This window comes from Heterocephalus glaber, unplaced genomic scaffold, assembly GCF_053883595.1.
Source record: "Heterocephalus glaber isolate CG9 unplaced genomic scaffold, H.glaber_assembly_v1.0 deba00001555, whole genome shotgun sequence".
Taxonomy (NCBI): Eukaryota; Metazoa; Chordata; class Mammalia; order Rodentia; family Bathyergidae; genus Heterocephalus; species Heterocephalus glaber.
Window position 1 is genome coordinate 8,009,961 of NW_028258346.1, and position 21,484 is coordinate 8,031,444.

Genomic DNA, 21,484 nt, shown 5'->3' on the forward strand with positions numbered 1-21,484 from the left:
CTGTGACCAGTCTTCCTCATCAGGCCTTTCCCAAAGTGCACGTTCATGAGTTTAAAAAAAGAATGATTGCTGTTACTTTGGGCGCCTGAGTCTCAGTGTGTTTTGTTATTCAGTAATAGGACCACTAATTCAGTAATTGGATTACTAAGTATCCTGGTAAAATGGTTTTAAAATGAAAGCATAAAATTCTCATTTTCTAAGAAAAAAGGTAAATGAATAGAATCCAAATTATTCAATGCAACTTAAATCGAACTTTAAAAATTCAGTCTTAAAAGCATCTAAAACAAGAATATCAAAGAGGAAAGATTATGTAATCAGTCATTTATAAGAATCTTGTCTTACTCATTAAAAGAAAGTCATTTCTTCGGCAAATGACTGAAATCACTGTCATTTGTGTTTGCTATTTAAACTTACCTCTGGAAATGTAATCTTGATTTGACATAGAAAACCATAGATTTTGCAAATACATACAAGTTGTCCTCATGCTCAAAAATCAGAGCACTTTATAATAAGATTTAGCTTTCATCAAAACTGTTTTCCAATGTAGTTTTAGGGTTAAATTTATTTAGAAGGAAACAAAGCATTTAATGACTCTACTGTAACATTTTCTCCCCTACTTTTATATTAAAATTAATATTTATAAAACTAAAATAAATGTGCTTAATGATGATCAAAAACAAGGAGTAATAGTTAAGAATTTCTACTAAACAATTACCTTTGGAGCCAAGAGTAGTGAAAAGGGACCATAAAGGACAAAACAAAAAACATTACTCAATATGTACCCCTATTACAAAATTTGGCAATTCTTTACTCAAAAAGGGAAGGAGACACCCATAGTTTCCAGAGGACCAGGAAAATTTTGTTCCATGTTACTCCACTGTTATTTATTCTGCGTGTATTCCAGGATGACAATTCCCAGTTAAATAATGTGGCTGGCATCAGAAAAGTGGCAATTAAAGTCTAGGGGTATGTCATCAGCAATGGAAATGGACTTTGAAGAACTGTGGAAACAATATACAAAGGAATCATGGTTTAACATTTACATTATCTAGTGGGAAAAAAAAATCTCCCGCCAACTGTTTCAGAGTACACAAGAATAAAGTTTGGTCCCCACATAAGTCCAAGGAGAATCAATTCAGTCAATGCATCCACATGAAATAAAGAACAGAATATTAAACTCCTGGCTAGGGCCTAAATACATCAAGCATTTATCCACCTTGAGATTCTGGAAAAGTCCTTACAACCAGGTAAACACTGAGAAGCATAAAAATCTACTTACTCTGTCTCTCAACAAATCCAAGGTTAAGACAGAGATTTAAAAACTGTGTGTTGGGGGACACCTGCCTGGGAAATTTGGCAAGACTTTAAAACATGACTATATCAATATATTCATCTTAAGATGCAGAAGAAAGAGAAAATTTTGAAACGAAGCTTTCCTAAAAAATTTTTAGACATTATCTACTTGGTTCTCTCGGCCTCTCTGTACTATATTGTTCTTCCCCACTTCAAATCGGCTTGTTCCCAAATCCACAGATATTTCTCCCACTCGATCTGAACCTACCTAATATAACCGTATCAGTTGACCACCATTTTTCCCGGAAGTTGTCATCTGACTCTTGTGAGACTGGCGCGCTCAGAGATTTAACTCTTTGAATGTTCCTTACCCACAATGCTGATTTCATGATCGTGCGACTGAGCAGTCACACAGACAGAGGGCCCCTTTGGAAGGACCTCACACTTGGATTAATGCTCTATTGTTTCCATCTTGAAATTCTTAATAATTTTCAGACAAAGAGCCCTGCATATTCATTTTACACTGGTCCTCATAAATTCTTTGGGAGGGCCTGTCTGTCTACCCTAAAATACCGCAGTGCTTTAAGGTTCAGTTTTCTCTTTAGATTTGCTTTTTAGGTATTTTTCTCTGGTTCTGTGGCTTTACATATTATCTTTACACTAGCAGCCCTCATAAGTTTATTTTTCAGTCTAAAGTTTTCCTCGGAGTCAGTCATGTAAGTCATATACCTGGCTGATGGATCCTCATTTAAAAATTTGTATGTCTAATAGAAGCTTATGTGGTCCCCTTCTCTGAAAAATTTTCCTCTTCATGATTCTCTCATATCTGCGAGTGACATAACCATCCATCAATTTGCTGAAGCCCCAAACCCATCCTCTTTTTTAGCTTTCTGTTTTCTTGTCCCTGTGTAAAATCCAGCCAGGTAACCTCCAGCTTGTGTCTTGAGTGTGTTCACCTCCAAACATATGTGCTAACCCCATCAACTAGTCCATGGCATGTTCATGTCTTCTCCAATCACTCCAGTAACTTCTTTTCTTGGATGAGTTTACTACTTTTATTTCTCTGCAATTTACTCTTTATAGAACAGCCTAGATCATTTTTGAAATGTTCTTATACATTGTATTTTAAAAATTTCAACATTACATAAAAATAGTAAAAACAATGTAGAGGATTTCCATATGCTCTCATCCCCAATTTCCTAAATGATAATAACATATTCACTACATTAATTTTATCATTCATTTACATCTTTTATATATGTATATTTCATTTATATTTACCATGTTGCCTATAGACCTACACTCACAGATTATGCATATCTCCCTATTGTTATTTTTTCTTAAATATTGTGTAAGAGTAAGCTACAGACACGGTATGCACTTACCCCTAAGCATATCAGTGTGCATCTCCCTAAAACAAGAACATGCTCTCAGCTAACATTGACCAGGAAATTAACATTGATACAATATTGCCTTCTAATCTAAAGACCTTAATCAAATTTGGCCAATTGATCAAATAATATCTCTTACAGAGAATTATATTTTCTGCTCCAGGAATGAGGCCAGGATCCACTTAGCATTTAGTTGCCACGATTCTTTAGTTTTCTTTAATCCAAAACATTTTGTTCTGCCAAAAAGTAAGAAAGTGCTCAGAGAGTGATGGAGACATAGAGGACACAGGGGTAAGCTTGAAGACCTTTCCATTGGTCAAGTCTGGGACAATCTGAGCATCAAAATAAGGCATTATGATAACATTATAATTCATTGACTCAAAGAAGAATCCAAGAGCCCAGACTAAGGACAATAAATAAATCAATAAATAAACAAATTGGAAAAAGAAGAAAACATTTCCGTAAGTATAAAGTCAGTCACTAAAATAGAAGACATAGCAGAATTTGAAAATCATCAATGAATGCAATGTTATTTGTTTGGTACTGTGCTGGGCTCTAGGGATAGAACACTGTCAAGAAGCACGCAGTGTACCTTCTGTCACAGAAATGACAAAATAATGTCCAAGGCCTTGAGATTGCATATATAAAGTCCTCGTGTCCTGGTCCCCTTCAAGCTTCTCCAATCTGATCTGAATTTCCCTCATGACTCCTCTCGGAACTAATTTCAGTTTCCTTGTCCTGCAGTTTCACACAATCTTCACACACATAAGTTGCTCCCTCCCATTTGTAGTTGACAATGTAAATATTGCTTTTTCCGTTTATTCTTCCACAATTCTGCTGGTAATCTACCTGCAGTCTGAATTAAACCCCCTTCTCTATCTCTGTCTTATTTTCTCTATATTTTAACTTTACTTGATTAGTTTTTCAACCACTTGACTGTAATCTTTTTACATTAGTAGAATTTATTAGAGCAATTTTAGGCTTATAGAAAAATTAAGCAGAGTTCTCAAATATTCCCTTTTCTCTCTCCCTCAATTTCCTCTATTCTTTACATCTTGCATTTATGTGATGCATTTGTTACAACTGATAAACCAGTAATGATACATTACTACTCTGAGATCCGTGGTTTAATTAGGGTGTACTTCTTGAGGATGATTTCTAGAGGCACCATAGTAATTAGGCATATTACAGCTCATTTTAAAAATTGCTGATTGAACGAATGCATACAAATAAGCTCAGTATCTAGAAGGAAGAAAACCCCAGACTTAATGAACATCGGTCATTATGGGCTTGCCAAAATCTTTTAATTTATTTTCCACATTTTGAAAATTCACCTACATTGTGTATCTGAATATAAAGGGGAAAATTACAAATTTTCCACCTTCATTTTTCTCCAAGATTATGTTCAGTGAATTACATATGCCTATATGAAACGTTGACTCAGAAGTAAACTATGGGATGAAAGACCTGAGGTTGTAGGTTTTATTTTGCTGTCTCACAGGGCAACAGAACCAGTAAGAAAACAAGGTGGAATGTAGCCACTGTCCTGGTACCAAGCAAATGCTATGGCACTTTTATAATTGATCAGTAGCCTATATCTGCTTCCTTCTACCCTTCCGATCACTGTGAGATTTTCCATGTTTCTTATCCTTTCTACTTCAATGGAGAAGCAATATACTGTATAGCACAAAAGAGAAATATCAGAGATTTTGTTTAAAGGAAGCAAAGCCTGTACCTGATTAGTCCTAAAAGAGGATGGATATTTGCTCTTGAAAACACAGGAAAAGAACAGTTCAGGTGAATCAAATACCCAGAAGTAGGAAAGTACAAAATGATACAGAGAAAAATGCATATTTTCATTTGGCTAGAGTAGAACGAATGCGGAGAAGTTGGCGAATTGGATTAAAAGATAGTTTGGGACAGAATTGCAGGATATCGAGGGCAGGCTAAGAACTTCGTTCCGAAACAATCACTTCAGCAGGACAGCTGCTTCTCATCCGCAGGTTTGGAGTACCTCTGTTGAATTTCGTGTTTTAATTCCTACCACCCTACCACTGCCGAACGACTTTCCTCGGTGCCTGTGCTCTCCTTTTGTTCAGTTTCCTCCAACATCATTTTCAAAATGTGTTCACCAAATCTTTGAAGAGATTGGGTTTGTAGCAGAAGTTGGTGACGGGACTGGGCTTTGCATCCCCGTATGTCGGGTGGAAAGAGAGTAGAGCAATCTTCCCAAGAGCAAGCGAGGCCCTGGCCTGGATCTCACCATTTCTGACAGCCTCACAGTGAACGCGTGCTGAACACACAGCCCCCAGGTATGCGGGGTAGCTGTGCATCCGGTCTGGCTCGATGACGTTTAGGAACTCACTAAAGGGTAACTCCTTTTTTTTCTGGTACCGGGGATCGAACTTGGGTCCTTGCGCTTGCGCAGCGGTGAAACCACTAAGCTAAATCCCCGGCCCAAAGGTTAACTCTTGTTAAAAGAACTATGGTAAGATTTGTTCCTAATTTGAAATTTTCAGAAGTTTTTGTTCTGACAACAACTAGGGCTTTTTGTATCCGTTTTTTTAAATTAATTTTTTCCTAGATGCTTTGTAATTCAAATATTTTCTGTCTTGTCATTTTGTATTTTTTCATTTTGTAAAATATCCCAGCTTCTGTTATTTTGATTGTTGAAGCGTCTACAGTTTAAGTAGGAGAAACTATGTGAGAACTTTCCAAGAGAGAGTACTGATGAATAAACCACTGTTGAATGGATACTTTCTCTGCTAATACCGTCCCTTCTCTTCCTTTTGAAAGAAACAGAATTCTAACCCAGTTTGTTTCTCAGAACTTAAAAATTGAAGGAGAAGGAAGAATAAGTAGAGGAGAACAAAGAACATACAGAAAAAAATAAAAGGGAAAACATATGCCCCTGCCTTCAGTACCCATGTCCCAAACCTTTTTTGAGAAAAGTCTTAAATATTCCTCGAAAGTGGCCATATGTTCATCCACCATGTGCAGCCACAAAGTTAGCCAAGAAGTGGAAAACTCTTTTCCTGATTGATGTCCCCACACTCATTCCTGATGATCCATCAGATCCGCAGATTAGTAATTTCATGCAGTTTTAGCAGAACCCAGTTAATCTAAATCCAGTCTAACAGATACACTGTTTAATAATTATCTCTTATTCACAAGAAATGGAAATCTTGGGAGCAGTTTGATCATAATTCATTGATTTCAAATGCTATGTATTATCAATATATCCATTTAATTAAAGGCAATTACATGTTAAAAATTCTTCAGTAGGGAAGTAACAAGATCTGGACTATGCCAGGAAGAAAACGGCATTTTCATTTTAGAAAAGAAATTTCAGCAGGGCATGGTGGTGCACGCCTGTAATCCCAGCACTTGGGAGGCAGAGGCAGGAGGATTGCCATGAGCTTGAGGGCAGCCTGGGCTACAAAGTGAGTTCAGGGCCAGCCTGAATGCAAACCGAGACCTCATCTCAAAACAAACAAACAAACAAACAAAAACAAAGAAAAGAAAAAAGAAAAGAAATTTCAGATGGTGAATGGTTAAATAGGATTTTAAGAAGAATACAAAAAGCCCCTTTTACCTGTTTGTAACACGGGAGCAAACTCCTCATCTGGTTGCTAAATGAAAAGGAGAATACATGATTTTATGGATTAAACTGGTTTTGAGCCTACACTCTTCTTCATGAGAATTCTCTGATTTAACCTGCCCAAAGCTCTCGGGTATTCCAGTGATGTACTAAAGACAACTGCCCTCAGATCCTGAAGATATCTAATTTATTTTTTCTTTTTTACATAGGTACTCTAATTCACTGAAACAAGAATAAAAGGTCCAGGAAAAGCCATTAGGTCAGGTCCCTCAAAGCCATTTTGCTTTGCCAAGTATCAGATAAAAAGTCACTACTGGCCTTTTAAACAGAATTCTGATTCTGTCAGGGAACTTGCAGTAGTTCCTTAGCTTTAGAAAGGATAGTTCCTTTACTTGAAGTAAATCATGATTGGTCTAAGAAATTATGGATGTCTAATTTCCATTCTCTTTGACTGCTGTTTGATCTTAAGGGTGGGCATCCACCTCATTCTAGTTAAGGTGACATAAGTCTCATGAAGACAGTGTCTTTAAAAAAGGATTCATGAAAAGGAAAACTTTTACTCCTTACCCCTCTTTGAACCTGACATTCTGAAGTGTCTGCAAGATAATACAAAGCAAAATGGGGAAAGAAAGAGAAAGGAAGGAAGGAGGAAGGAAGGAAGGAAGGAAGGGGGAGGGAAGGAAAGGAGGGAAGGAAAGGAAGGGATGGGAAGGCATCAGATGGGAAAGAGAAAGAGGAATCTGAGTGGAAATAGTCAATGTCCTTGAGTACCTAATGGCAATACTTTAGAGAAGAATCTAAGGCAGCAATCAGCTCTTTGATTTTTTGTTTGTTCATTTGTTTGTTGTAATGAGACAAAAATTTGATCCTGGTTATTCCAGACACCATAAGTTGGATTTTGTATTATTTGCGCATGAAGGTATTCTCAACTGATATAGCACTATTTGGGTAAAGAAATATAATATGAACTTTGATGGGTATCAGTCAAAGACCTCCAGAAAACACACATGTAGTCAAATAAAATTGAGTTTTTTGTTGCTACAAAGGAGGCATGCCCCAGGGGACTCGGGTATTTCAGTGAGAGGGTGTCAATGGGGACTTCTATGAAGGATATTCCATACTGTGTCAGTCATTTTGGAGTCAAACACGGGGATTTCTTTAGATTGCTTTCTCTCAGGAGATAGAGATAATTGTGTGATTGGATATTTAAGTGGATCATATAAAAGATATGGGGGAACAAACTGTGGTTAGTTTATAATTAATAAGCAAATAGTTTCTCATATTAGCCCAAAAAGGCTCCACGGTTTGTGTAGTGCCCTTTTATTTGTCTGTCCTCACATGTGACTATGGAGTAGTCTTACTTTTGTCTTATTCCTTCAGGAAATGTTTTGTGTCCAAGATAGAACACCATCTTTCCCTGAGGGTCAGGCCATACTAAGCCCTAGCTGAGTGGCACTCAGGGACTGCTTTTCTCTTTATTGCTCTTTTCTATATGTTATATAACAGTACTGCTCAGCTGTTTATACAGATGTTTAAAATCCAATTGTAAATATCAATGTAGGAACTTTCTAAACTCCAAAAAATTCCGGATATAAAATGATAGAAATCTGAATAAAGGAAATAAAAAAAAAGATAAATAACATAGTTGGGGTTCAATACATATTTCTAAAGAATAATAATTGTGAATTTGAAATAAATGTTTATGACCAATTAGGTACACATGGAAAAGGAAAAAATTGGGACTGAAATTAAGGTTTGTAGCCAGGACAGCAAATGATATAAATGTTATTAATCAGAATACGAAATGTGATAGATATGATAATTTTTGGCCCATATAGTAAATTCAATTTTAGAATATAAGGTGTGGTATCTTTAAGATATCCAGGTACATTGAAGAAAATTTAGGAGGAGAACATGACTTCTCAAGGAGTTATGGACTACAATTTGCATCTATCTAAGTAGACAATATAAATCATAAGCATCCTAGATTTTTACTCAAAAGAACACAACAGTATCATGAAAGCTGGATTGTTTTAGAATTTTATTAACATGGCCAGAAAAACTAATATTGCTAATATTCTCATTTCTGCCACTTAAAGAAAATTTTATTGAAACAAAAATGTTATCTCTGATCAACTCATTAAACATATTTACTGCCTGAATTGCACTGATATTGATGTATGTATTTGTCTCTATCAACTCTACCTATGCCAGCATCAGTAGTACAAAATCTATTCTCCTAAAGGAAATACAACTCTACTTATTTTTTCTACCAAGGAAACTATTTTAAATGGATGTTTTGTCCATGTGGTGTTTGGCATGCTTCTCAGTCTTTCGTACAACTCACACACACGTGAGTTCCTCGGAGTGGCTTTTGGCTGTACTATGTTATTGTTATTCGGGCCAGACAAAGGTTTAGCATTTGTGCTTTTTTATATCACTTCCAAGATAGCTGAGAGCAGGTGTCCTACTGTGTTTTTGATGAGTTTTATCAAAAGAATATGATTCTTCTAAGTTCAATTAGAGACAGACCTAGTTTTTTCTTCTCTCTTCTCTGGATTAGAACTTGAAAAGAAATGACTCACAAAGCTTTGTTTTCAAATATACCTGCCATGTATCAGTTTTGTTCAGAACAATTTTAAAAACCAGAAAGCTCTAGAATGTTAGAGAATGTAAGAATTTGCAAATTCATTTTCTGCGTGAACAGTACCTATGACTAATAACATAAAGAGAGCCATAAGCTTGGATTCACCAGGCCAAACCAGCCTGCAGTCATCTTTTATCTGGGAAGCACAGTTACCTCTAATCAGCTTGAATTGGACTGTTTTAGGTTGGAGCTGAGGTTTCTAATTTGTCACAGTCCCCACCCCTTTCTAATATTACACCTGGCTGTGTCCCAGATTTAATACAAGCTATCATCAAAATATATGGTGAATGTTTAAATTTTTAAGTGTATTACAGTGAAAGAAACATTCTCATTAATCTCCCTAAAATACTGCTCCTCACTTCAAGCACACTTATCCCATCATTCTTGCTCCTTTCTAAAGCAGTTCTGGAAGTCTTCTTTAGTGTCTTTACACAGTATTATTTTATTTATATACACATTATATATAATATTATATATACTATATATATATATATATATATACACATACATATAATGAATGCTGCTGCCAAGCGCCATCCAACATAAAGGCAGGCTTATAAAAATATTACACTTCATTCTCATTTACCTTATTTACCAAATCTGGCACCATGCAACTTCTGGCTCATCTCTGAAGTCAAAATGACCATAAAAGTTAAATAGTTTGAATCAATTCAGGGCATTGAGGCAGCTATGACAGCTCAACTAGCGACACATTCTTAAAAGAGGATCCAGAACTTTTTCAGAAACTGGCAAGAATGACAGGATGTGTTTAAAAACATGGGGGAGAATTTAAAAGGGATTAATAATAATGTGTCTTTTAATGTGGTAATTTTTTTAGTTTAAATATTCACTGTTTATTTCAGTTACACTTCGTAGCTCCTTTGTAACCCTCCTTTTATTACTGATGTGAAGGGGTTCTAGAGGCAACCATAGATCTAATTGTGTGATTGCTTATCACAGTTTGTGACACAATACATTTCTGTGTTTCAGGTTACATTTTACCAAGAAAAATTACATGCACAAATTTCAGGATTGTATCTATCTAGCACAGAGCAGGATCTAATGTATATTTTTTGAATGAATGAATTTATTTGACTACTGAATAGCTTTTGGGTCTGGATGAACTTCTTTTGTTTCAGCCACATTTGTACAGAAGACTTTACAGCCTCTAACACGCTCTTGATATGTTTTCTGAGTAGTAAACTTAGGGATGTCTTTGAAACTTTCATTGAAGAGACCCCTTGCGAAGTGATGAAAATAACATGTAATTCAATGTTTACTTTGTCTCTAAAGTTATATATTATTTCATTGAATTTAAGAATAACTCTGGTGAGTATGTATTAGTGCACCTATTTATATTGGATGAAACTGAAGTTCAGAGATATTGAGTGATTTTCTCAGTTCGTACAATCATTGTGCAAAGTTAAATTTCATGCCCAAACAAATCTTTTGTTTTTTTCCCCCAGGGGCAATTGTGCTCCTCTTGTTTCTATGATTAATGAGGACAGTTGAGACCAAGCTCTTTGACAAGAGGATGCATCCTAAGAATTACTTGTCTGTTGAGATAGTCTTGGAAGCATGGGGAAAAGCCAGATCTATCCATCTATCTACCTACATTCAAATTTACCCTTCCATGTATCCATTACATAAGATAGATGAGAATGTCTTTCTCAAATTCCATTTCTCTCAACTTTCATGGTTTTTAATTTTTTTCAGATTGTAAAAATGCTTTTAAGTACATCCCTCTATGTTACTCAAGTTTATATACCAAAGAAGAAGGTTGTGAGAGGGAGAACAAAGTTCATTCCAGGCTCTGTCCCTTTGAGAACTATCTTTAGGTGCCTAATAAAAGAGAACAAATGTCAAAAGAAAAATTTGAAAAGAGATAGAGACATTAACCACTTGGTTTTAAATAACTCAAAAGAACTAGTATTCATTCATATTAAAGGATAAACTAGTGTTGCAATATTTGAGAGCCTGAATCACATACACATGCACCTGTGACTTTAGTCCCATAATTGTCCCTGTTATTAAGATTTCCTTTTAGAACATTGGTGTTGCCCATTAAGAAAATCTTTTTTACCAAGAGATAAGTGGACTCCAAAGATATGTATCAAAAAATTTTGAACCAATTTTACTATGTTAATGATTTCTTCCTGATTATAATAGCAGTCAAAGAATTCAGTTGGATCCAACAACTTTCATGTAGCCCTCTGTGGCATAATTTTCCTAAAGTAGGTCACAAGAATTTCAATGCTCCTTTGGGTCTAAATGAATTCTTCTTAGATCATACTTAAATGCAACTTGTTTCCACATATATAGACTAGTATCTCAAAAACCAGAGTAAGAATGGTGAATACCAGGAACAACTTGAAAATCCATGGTAGATTACTCTAGATAAATTTGCTGCTCATAAAGTACAGAGGGAGACCATTGGGCTTCTGGCTTTAATGAAATGGACTTTATTCAACCAAGTTCAATGACTACTATTAGGATGATGGGGCTTGTAAATTGAGGATTTTAAGAAATATTGCATATGGCAATTGGTAGAGTATTTTGGAAAATCTCATGGGATACAATTGAAGATGAGATAGAGACTGAACCTGAATAATGAGTTCTTGGTGGAACAGCCATGCTGAAAATGTGTCTGCTGAGGCTTTTCTCCAGTCTCTTCACTCAGATGCACGTGACCATAAGCCAGACTTCCCCGGATAATTTCTTCTTTTCATTGACTCAAATATATCATCATACATAGAGAGATAGGACTTGATCATTCAAAGTCTTAATAGTTTCAGCAGTGCTGAAAAGTTCAAGTCTAAAGTCTCTGACACACAAAGCAAGCTGTTAGCTGTGAGCCCATGTAAAATAAAAAAGAAATTAAATACTCCCAATGTACACAGGATAAATATTCCCATTCCAAATTGGAGGAATAGAGGGTTAGAAAACAGTGTAACCAAAGCAAGGCTTAAACCCAGGAGTAAGGACAAACATTAAATCCTGTAGCTCTGTATCCACCACTCTTGCATTCTGTGTGCCCATAAAACCAGCACCAGTCTCCTGCAATCTTGGGGCAAGAGCAAAATGTAGATAAATTTTCTGTCAAAGAAACTGCAAAAACTTCATAAACACGTGGGAATTGAACAACACACTTCTGAATAACCAATGAGTCACAGAGGAAATTAAAGAAGAAATCAGACAGTTCCTTCAATTAAATGACAATGACAATACAACATATTGGAATCTATGGGACACAATGAAAGCAGTCTTACAAGGGAAATTCATAGCAGTGAATACTTATATTAGGAAAAGAGAGCGAGCCCAATTAAACAACCTGATGCTGAACCTCAGGCTTCTAGAAAAAGAACAGCAGGACAACCCCAAAGCTCATACAAGGGAGGAAATTATAAAGATCAGGACAGAAATCAATGCAATGGACACTAAGAGAACAATACAAGAAATCAATGGAGCCAAGAGTTGGTTCTTCAAAGAATGAACAAAATTGACAAACCCTTAGCCAACCTTATCAGAAAAAGGAAAGAAAAGGCCCAAATCCACGCAATTAGGAATGAAAAGGGTGAAATTACAACAGACCCAGCAGAAATCCAGAGGATCATCAATACCTACTTCAAGAACCTATACACCAAAAAGATGGAAAACACAAGAAATGGACAGATTCCTAGACATGTATGAGTGAACAAAGTTGAATGAAGAAGACCTAAAAATTCTAAACAACCCAATATCAATCAATGAAATTGAAAACATAATTAAAAATTTACCAACCAAGAAAAGCCTGGCTTCACCGCTGAATTCTACAAGACATTTAGAGAGGAATTACTGCCACTACTGTTTAAACTCTTCAATTAAATTGAAAGGGAAGCAATACTCCCAAAATCATTCCTGGAAGCAAACATCACCTTGATCCCCAAAGCAGAGAAAGACCCAACCGAAAAAGAGAACTATAGGCCAATCTCACTAATAAACATAGATGCAAAAATCTTTAATAAGATACTAGCAAATAGAATACAGAAGATCATCAAGAAGATCATACACCCTGATCAAGTGGGATTCATCCCAGGGATGCAGGGATGGTTCAACATATGCAAATCAATCAATGTAATACACTATAACAATAGAGCCAAGGACAAAAACCATATGATCATCTCAATAGATGCAGAAAAAGCATTTAACAAAATCTAACATGCATTTATGGTAAAAACCCTACAAAAAATTGAAATAGTCTCTACCTCACTCTGATGAAAACCATCTATGAAAAAACCAAAGGCCAATATCATACTAAATGGTCACAAACTGAAATCCTTCACACTCAAATCAAGAACAAGACAAGGATGTCCACTATCACCACTCCTGTTCAATATAGTTTTGGAAATATTAGCCACAGCAATTAGACAGGAGAAAGAAATAAAAAGAATAAAGATAGGAAATGAGGAAGTCAAATTGTCATTATTTGCAGATGACATGATACTCTATATAGAAGACCCCAAGAACTCCACCAAAAGTCTTCTAGACTTAATAACCAAATTTAGTAAAGTAGCTGGATACAAGGTCAACACACAAAAATCAATAGCTTTCCTCTAAACAAACAACAGACTCACTGAGAGAGAAATAGGGCAAATAATTCCTTTCACAATAGCATCCAAAAAACTGAAATACCTAGGAATCAACCTAACAAAAGAAATCAAAGTCCTCTTCTCTGAAAACTATAGCACTTTGAAAAAAGATATTGAAGGAGATATCAGAAAATGGAAAGACATCACTTGCTCCTAGGTAGGAAGGATCAACATAGTGAAAATGGCCATACTTCCAAAATTACTATATAGATTAACTGCAATCCCAATTGAAATTCCAGCAGCAAACGTCATAGACCTTGAGAAAACAATCCAAAAATTCATTTGGAACAAGAAGAGACCCAGAATAGCAAAAGCAATTCTAGGTAACAGAGACATGGCAGGTGGTATCACAACTCCCAACTTGAAACTGTACTACAAAGCTACTGTGATAAAAACAGCATGGTACTGGCAAAGAAACAGACCTGAGGACCAGTGGAACAGATTAGAAGATGCAGAAACAACTCCAGCCACACTCGGCCACCCCATCTTTGACAAAGGAGCCAAACACCCTCACTGGAGGAAAGATAGCCTCTTTAATAAATGGTGCTGGAGAAATTGGGTTTCAACTTGCCAAAGATTAAAACTACACCTTTATCTCTCACCATACACTAAACTAAAATCGAAATGGATTAAAGATCTAAATATAAACACTGAACCGGCTGGAACAGAGGTTAGGTAGAACCCTTGAAGACATTGGTGTAGGAAAAGATTTTATGAACAAAACCTCAGTTGCCTGTGAACTAGCACAAACAATCAACAAGTGGGATCTCTTTTTACTAAAAACCTTCTGTACAGCAAGAGAAACCACCAACAGTGTGAAGAGACCACGTACAATGTGGGAAAAAATTTTCACCAGTGGTCCCTCAGACAAAAGTCTACTATCTCAAATCTATAAAGAACTTTAAAAAAAATCAGACCTCCCAAATTTAAAGACCCAATCCAAAAAATGGGCATCTGAAATGAACAGACATTTCTCACACAAAGAAGTAGAAAATAAACATGGCAAATAAACATATGAAAATATGTTCAATATCACTGGTCTTTTGAGAGATGCAAATGAAAACAACGCTGAGATTCCACCTCACTCCAGAAAGAATGGCTGCTATCATGAAATCAACCAATAACAAATGCTGGTGGGGCTGTGGGAAAAGGGGAACCCTGTTCCACTGCCGGTGGCAGTGTAAACTGGTGCAATCAGTGTGGAAATCAGTATGGCAATACCTCAAAGAACTAGGCCTGGAAGTCCCATTTGACCCAGCTATTCCCCTGCTGGGTATCTTCCCCAAAGAAGTAAAAAAATCATACCATAGTGATATATGTGCACCCATGTTCATGGCAGCACAGTTTGTAATAACTAAAACTTGGAAGCAGCCCAAATGCCCATCAGCTGGAGACTGGATCAAGAAAATGTGGTTTTTCTATAAAATGGAGTACTACTCAGCCATCAAAAAGGAGAAATTAGAGACATTTATTGCTAAATGGATGCACATTGAAGCAATACTCTTAAGTGAAATAAACAGGTTACACATGTGTAAATACTGAATAGTATTCTCTAGTGTGAGAAACTGAAAGTGTAAATAAGGACTAAAAGGTATAATAGGTAATGTGCAATAGGAAGAAAAGGGGCAAAGGGGAGGGGGAAGTGGGAGGGGTAGGGGAAAGGAAAGAAGGGAATGGGATTAATATGAGAAAATGGAAAAATGGAAGCAAAATCTTTGTAAATAGGGAGGGAGGGCAAGGGAAGGGGGAAAAATAAATAAATAAATAAATAAATAAATAAATAAATAAGTAAATAAATAAATAAGAATAGGAAAAAAGAAAAAAGAACACATATGGCCTGGAGTCCAACTGTCAATAGAGTCTTCATTCTCAACCTCCCGAGCCTAGCCTTAACCATCTGCATTTCAATCAGCATTCTGGTTTTCCGAGCTCCAACAAGAATCCACCATCAAACTTGGCTTATGGAATTCTAGGCCTGCTTCTCCAGCCCACATCTCCAAACCTTTCCAAACTCCTCCCACAAATGAGTTCCAAAGACTTTTGAATCACATGGTCAGGTGGCATCACAGCAACAATCCCACTTCTCCACACCAGAAGCTGTTTTGGTCACTTGGCTCCTTGCCTAGACACAACACCCAATACCTACAACGTAAAGGAGAAGAGGTTTATTCTGGCTATGTCTTAGAAGTTTCAGTCATTGTATGGTTCGCCAACTCCAGGCAGAAGCAGCATGGTGGAAGGCCCTTGACAGAGGAGAGCTGCCCACGTCATGGCAACCATGAAGCAGAGTGAAGGGAGGAGCCAAGAAGAGAGATATACCTTTTCTAGACCACACTTCAACCTGGTTCTTTAGACCAGGCCCTACCTCCTAAAAGTAAGTCAACCACAACACCCTTATAAACCAATCACCTTTCAAAAACCCCACCTATGAGCCCATGAGGCTTTTAGGGGAGATCTAGATATAATACCATTCGGCTAAAGTCAACTTTTCAAATCACCTTTTACTGACTGACTTGTGTGCACCAGGCATTGTGGCAGGTACTTTATATACCACACTTCATTTAATCTTCACAACAATACTCTGAGTTAGGTATTATGTCTATTTCATTAGTGTTGAAAATTTGGCATAGGGAGATACAAAGTTTTTACCAGATAACTCATGAAATAAAGAGCATATTAGCTGAACAATGGTGAAAGCTAAGTTGTGTACTTTTAACCATGAAGCTGTCATAACTCTTAGAAGAAGAAATTCAAACTGTATTTGAGAAGTAGCAAACATTTTGGAGATCTTCATAGAGAAATGCAAGAACAGCAGCTAAAATGGCAGCAACACAGGAAGATTCTTTAGAGAGGCATCTTACTGGGTACAAAGATGCTAGAGGTGACTTCCTATGGTCTTAGAATATTGGCCATCCTTCAAAGGCCAAAAACAAGAATCACCAGATCTTTGGATGACCTCCCGAAAGACTCTGTCACCAACTTTGGGATGCTTAGCCCATTTCTCATCTTCAGGCTCTATAAACAAGATCGATGTGATGAGGTTGATTTAAAGATCTGTAGAGATGACTCCTTTATAGGGCAATTGCAAGATTGTTGCCTGACTTCAATGCCACTGGCCTTCTCAAGCCACGTGAGGATGGTTTCAAAGGAGTCAGTCCAAGACATTGCTATAGATCTTCAGAAAAATCAAAGCACAAGGATAGGAGGTTAGTGAAGGACACCCAAATGAAGCAAAATGGATTTCCATGGAAGTCATCCACACTCCCTCAACAATGACAGTGGTATGTACCCTATGGAAGGAGGTAGGCTTGAAAACTCCAGGAATTCCCTGATGTATGTGGAAGTGCAGTTAAGGTGCAGGGCAGCTAGCTTGTGAAAGAAACATTCATCAAGAGAACTTTGAGAGGAGGCCCTAAGGATCTGGATATCTCCAAACATCCACAAAAGTACAACCCAAACAAAGAATGATTGAGTGTCTGACCTCCTAGAAGGCATAAGTAAGAGATGAACATTGGGCCCATGAAATTCTCCACCCCTCATTTTGTTTTTCATTCTGTTGTCTCTTCCCTCCCCAATCACTGCAGCCTTTGATGCAGAATTATAGTTGGGGAAGGAAGAGCTTCCAAGCAGTTTGGAGGAAATGGGGAGAAGCAGCCAACCATGCTCTCTCCACCACTGCAAGTCCCAACATGAACCATGCCCACCAAGGGGTTTGGAGCAGGGTCAAGGAGGAGAGCAGACGCCTTAGACTAAAAAGTTTCAAGTTCTGACATTGGAATAGCAATAGAGAGGTTTTACAGAGGAATGGTATGGAAAAATAAAACTGATAAAAATTTACTCTCATAAATTATACCTATTTATAGAAATGGGCTAGAGGTGGAACAAAAACTTCAATCAAATCTTTAACCCTGTTCTTCTCTTGGTGACCTGGTCAACCCCCATACTCAATATAGTCCATACCTAATTCTGCCCTGATTCTTCCCTATCTTTTATATCTCTTTATATTTTCCAGATTTCGTTTTCTGTCTCCCTCTTTGTCTCTGTAAGATCTCCTGCTGCCTCTACTATCTGATTCTGGTTATATCAGGATTTAAAGTGAAATCCAAAATCAACTTCTTTGTTCCCATTGTTGACCCATACGCGTAATGAATCTAGCTCCTGGTGTCATCTGCAATTTTGCTCTGCCTCAATGAATTCCTTAGTTGAACCATTTCAAGCTATAATCACAGAAATTGCATTTGAGTGATAAATATGGATTGGCCAAACCAGCACAACAATCTGCTTAAACTCCCATCAGTGAGGGATGTGAGTAATTACTAAAGAATCATTTTCTAATACATTTTTCCCACTTGATTTTCTTACTTGTATATTATTGCATTTATACTGGGAAAATGGATCCTCATAAATCTTCAGGTAAACAAATGCCTACCATTTATTTATCTCCTGCAATTAGCTTGGAAGTATAGTATCTAATTATTTTATTTTTTTGGAGGGGAGGACCAGGGATCGAACTCAGGACCTTGCACTTGAAAGGCAGGTGGCAGAACCAATGAGCTAAATCCCCGGCCCTATATAATAATTTTAAAATCATTTCTAATACAATACCATCTTGTTGAAATAGGTACTTTGTTATTCACCGTACAAATTAAGGAAATTATTTCATAGATGTTTAATGACTGGCCCAAGAATGAAAGAACTAAATTTCAACTCCAGATTTTTCTAATCCCAAAAGAACTAGAATTTTATAAAATCTCCATTATCGAGATAATATCGAACAGATGTTAGGAGAAACATAGTTGTTATAAGTCAAATTCTAAATGATATTTTTAGGGATTCATAAGAACTGTACTTCAAAATATTAACTGAAAAAGAAGGTGGATAAAGACAGACCAAGGGAGACAGCTTGGCTTTGGCTAAGATCCTAGGAGTGGAAATTGCCAGACATTATAAATTGAAGTCAGGGCTTGGACTTGTCCATGGTTGTAAACAAATATCTATTATGAAACACCACCAATGACTGTGCTACTCTATCTGGTACCAGTTGGAACTATAAGACTCGATCTCTAACTGAGGATGGCAAAGATACATGGTCAAAGGCATCCATTCCAAGTACAAGCTGAGTGCTTGTAACTGAGAGATAAAGGGAATTTTGAGAGCAGATACAAAGCAAGATCTTGCTTTCTTCTCACAGGTAGCTTGCTTTTTCAGCCATGTAGTTCCACTGTGCCTCAAACTTGGCTGGAGAGAACTCAGCTGGTGATTTTATATTAACAAAGAGTTTTATAGAATATGTGAGCTTTATTATATGTGATGTTTATTTGTGGTTCCTATAGTGGGAGTTCACTAAAGAGTAATATTTTCTACTTCAACCATGAATGTTCCAAGAGTGGGAGAGTAAGGTGTGGGTGGAAGAGTACATTTAGGAGCCCAAAGATAAACTTCCAAGTTGTTTCTATGGCTACCAAACATCCATGATTCTGTGTATAAATTCTGCAATGACCAATCTGTTTACTTATGACCTTTATAATCAATACATGTAAGTCAATGCTGTATTTCAAATAATTCAAAGTACTTTGGAGCATAACATGAGTCAAAAACTAGGTTTTAAGTATACATAGGTGGGGAAAACAGACACTAATTGTAAACCTCACAATCATCTTTTTAACTACTCAATGGAATTTAATAGAATGGCCAACCACTGTGGATTCTGCTTGTTAATAATATTCATAGTAAATTTAATAACTTCAACTGAGCAATAAAATCCAATATTATTGTATTTTAAATTAAAATATTAAAAAGTTCATAATCTATACTGATATAAATGATTGACTAAGTACAAAACAAGTGGGTAGAACAGACAAATCTTCCATAAGAAATTTCCAACTAAACTGTATAAATAATTGATACTGACTCAGCGATTATAGTAAATGTGCCATATTAACATAAAATATTAATACTTGGGAAAATTGAGTGGAGGCAGATGACAGATAGGACAGATAGGAATTTTTTTTTTTTTTTTTTTTGGTACCAGGGATTGAATTCAGGTCCCTGCGCTTGCACAGCAGGCAGTGAAACCACAGAGCTAAATCTCCGGCCCCAGGAATTCTTTATACTATCACAAATGTTTTCTTTTTAAACCTAAAACTGTCCTAAAAGAAAATGTTTATTTAAAAAAATTAATAACTACTTCAATTTTCTCTTGAATTCCCCAAAATAGTCATCAACATATTTTCACATTCATTAACATATTTTATTTTTTTTCTTTTACTTTCTTTTATTTTTTAATTTATTTTTTTCTTAAATTCCTTTATTGGTGCATTTTAGGTATACAATACATTTACATTTATCATTGGGTGCTTGTACCTGTACATGATGTATCTTGGTTCTTATTTTTTCCCCATTCCCTCTGCGCACTTCACCCCTCCACCCTCATTAACATATTTTATTTTCATCAATTCAATGGGAAATGAATCCCTCTACTGTTCCAAGAACTCTTCTAGGCACAGAGAAGCACAGTGTCTAACTCCAAAGAGTTTATAATCTAATATTAAAAGTGGATAAGAGAGTTGGCCTGGTGAGTGTCCTAATGGCCAGTTTATAGGCAACTGAAGAGAAGCTTTTAGAGGTTGAGATTTGCTAAAGCCACATAGTTTTTTAAGAAGACCAACAATTCAATAGTAAGTGCTATGACCACTACATATTTACTTATTTTTTAAATTAAAATTAGCTTATAAGTGGGGATAATGCCATTTTGTTTGAAAGACTCCCTTATTCTGGATTTCCACGATCATATTAGCATGAATGTTGGTGGGTGAAGATACTAGAATGTTTTTTGTCATGGCCTATCGGAAATGGGCATGTTCTGTCAAGTTCAGACTTTCTGAAGTCCTTATCCCTCAAATTCCTTAACTGAATAGACTAAGACTTGAATTTGGTACAATGAAAGAATTCTAAGGGCTGTTTATTACAGTCTTTAATCGAATGATATTCTGTCAAATTCAATTCAGATAGCATCCGACACACTGTGGAATTCATTTGCTCTAAAAAAAACCCCTCCATGTTCAGGAAGTCCAAGTGCTTACTTACAAAGATAGCAGATCAACATAACAAAATGGTAACGAGAAGAGATTAGAATTTTTAAAAATTCTAGTTCTGACATTGGCTAGCTTTCTTACATTGATTAACCTATATATTTTACCAGGTAACAATTTCTTAATCTGTAAAATGAGAATACTGCTGCTAACTTTCAAGTGTTTAATGGGTTCAATAAATATGTACGTGTGAGTCACCAAACACAAAGGCTGACACCAAGTCAAGATCCAATAAACAATAATAGCAAGAATTTCTCAGGGATGGTGCAAAAGACTCTGGCCAAGGGAAATCAGGAAAAGAGAAGGAACTTTATAAAGACAAGAACTTCTGTATTACACATCATTCAGAAGAACTGATCACCAGATGTATAAAATGCAAACAAAAATTTCCCTCCCACTGCTCCAACTTGAAACCTCAACTATACTGCAACAGACAGGATGATGGGACCATGAACCAGCACAGATTTCCTGATTAGTGTCTAGGTACTCTAAATATTTGAGGTCGAGAAGATAACACAAAGCTCTTGAGTATATTTGTGCCACAACAAGAAAAATAATTTCTTATTCACATTTGACATTTTAGAAAATTGCACAATCCAATGTGATTGTAGAAGATGATCCATTTTAATAATAATTCTTGTTTTGGTACAGGACCAATGCTTTAATACTCTAACTATCGGATCCACAGCCTCCAACTCCTACTTCTATTATCTCTTTATGGGGAAGAGGTTATCAAAGGCAGGTTACTTGTACAGCATCCATCTCCTTGCAGAGGAATGAAAGAGAAAGCTTCCAAGGGCCTCTTCCTGGCCTTTGATTTTCTGCTTCCTAGC